This window comes from Arachis duranensis, chromosome 4 (assembly GCF_000817695.3).
Source record: "Arachis duranensis cultivar V14167 chromosome 4, aradu.V14167.gnm2.J7QH, whole genome shotgun sequence".
Lineage (NCBI taxonomy): Eukaryota > Viridiplantae > Streptophyta > Magnoliopsida > Fabales > Fabaceae > Arachis > Arachis duranensis.
In genome coordinates, this window is record NC_029775.3 from 79,681,483 (window position 1) to 79,683,408 (window position 1,926).

The 1,926-nt window shown below is 39.8% G+C and overlaps 1 non-coding gene across 1 annotated transcript; it reads right to left on the reverse strand.

Annotated features, from left to right (window-relative positions):
• Positions 1-1,275: 1,275 nt before the first annotated feature.
• LOC127747217 (small nucleolar RNA R71) lies at positions 1,276-1,383 on the reverse strand. The gene has a single exon (XR_008009020.1). It is a non-coding gene; the product is annotated as a small nucleolar RNA R71 (small nucleolar RNA).
• Positions 1,384-1,926: the final 543 nt, after the last annotated feature.

A 1,926-nucleotide genomic window follows, 5' to 3' on the forward strand; every position in this document is an offset into this window, starting at 1 on the left:
CCGGAAGTGGATTTTTATGTCTTTTACTCATCTCTGTACACCCTAGGCTACTAGTTCTCTATATATAGGACCTTTTACTATTGTATTTTCATCTTGGTTCTTCTGGTTCCCTCTCTGGGACCGAAGCCAATGATCACTTTTGTTCTTATGTATTTTCAACGGTGGAGTTTCTACACACCATAGATTAAGGTGTGGAGCTCTGCTGTACCTAGAGTTTTAATGCAATTACTATTGTTCTTCCATTCAATTCCGCTTGTTCTTATTCCAAGATATTCATTCGCACTCAAGAACTTGATGAATGTGATGATTATGTGACACTCATCATCATTCTCACTTATGAACAGAGTGACTGACAACCACTTCTGTTCTACAAGCAAACAAGGCTCTAGTGTTTATCTCTTGGATTCTTTAACCGGAGTCTTCGTGGTATAGGCAAGAACTGATGGCGGCATTCAAGAGAATCCGGAAGGTCTAACCTTGTCTGTGGTGTTCTGAGTAGGATTCAATGATTGAATGACTGTGACGTGCTTCAAACTCCTAGCAGGCGGGGCGTTAGTGACAGACGCAAAAGAATCGATGGAATAGACTTCTCTTCATCTCAAGAATCTAAACCTATCTTCACCCTTGTGTTTGGATTCTTACCTTTTCCTTCTTTTATTCCCTTCTTCTTCTACTAACATAAAGGAATCTCTCTACTGTGGTAAAGAGGATCCCTATTATTATTTTCTGTTCCCTTCTTTTTATATGAGCAGGATCAAGGACAAGAACATTCTTGTTGAAGCAGATCTTGAACCTGAAAAGACTCTGAAGAGGAAACTAAGAGAAGCTAAATTACAACAATCCAGAGACAACCTTATAGACACTTTTGAAAAAGAAGAGGAGATGGCAGCCGAAAATAATAATGCAAGGAGGATGCTTGGTGATTATACTACACCTACTTCCAAGTTTGATGGAAGAAGCATCTCAATCCCTGCCATTGGAGCAAACAATTTTGAGCTGAAACCTCAACTAGTTGCTCTACTGCAACAGAACTGCAAGTTCCATGGACTTCCATCAGAAGATCTTTACTAGTTTTTAACTGAGTTCTTGCAGATCTGTGAGACTGTTAAGACTAATGGAGTGGATCCTGAAGTCTACAGGCTCATGCTTTTCCCTTTTGCTGTAAGAGACAAAGCTAGAATATAGTTGGATTCCCAACCTAAAGATAGCCTGGACTCCTGGGATAAGCTGGTCGCGGCCTTCTTGGCTAAGTTCTTTCTTCCTCAAAAGCTGAGCAAGCTTAGAGTGGATGTTCAGACCTTCAAACAAAAAGATGGTGAATCCTTCTATGAAGCTTGAGAAAGATACAAGCAGATGACCAAAAGGTGTCCTTCTGACATGCTTTCAGAGTGGACTATTTTGGATATATTCTATTATGGTCTATCTGAATTCTCTAAGATGTCACTGGACCATTCTGCAGGTGGATCCATTCACCTAAAGAAAACACCTGCAGAAGCTCAAGAAATCATTGACATGGTTGCAAATAACCAATTCATGTATACTTCTGAGAGGAATTCCGTGAGTAATGGGACGCCTCAAAGGAAGGGAGTTCTTGAAATTGATGCTCTGAATGCCATATTGGCTCAAAATAAAATGTTAACTTAGCAAGTCAACATGATTTCTCAAAGTCTGAATGGATGGCAAAATGCATCCAACAGTACTAAAGAGGCATCTTCTGAAGAAAAAGCTTATGATCCTGAGAACCCTGCAATAGCAGAGGTAAATTACATGGGTGAACCTTATGGAAACACCTATAATTCATCATAGAGAAATCATTCAAATTTCTCATGGAAGGATCAACAAAAGCCTCAACAAGGCTTTAATAATGGTGGAAGAAATAGGCTCAGCAATAGCAAGCCTTATCCATCATCTTCTCAGCAACAGACA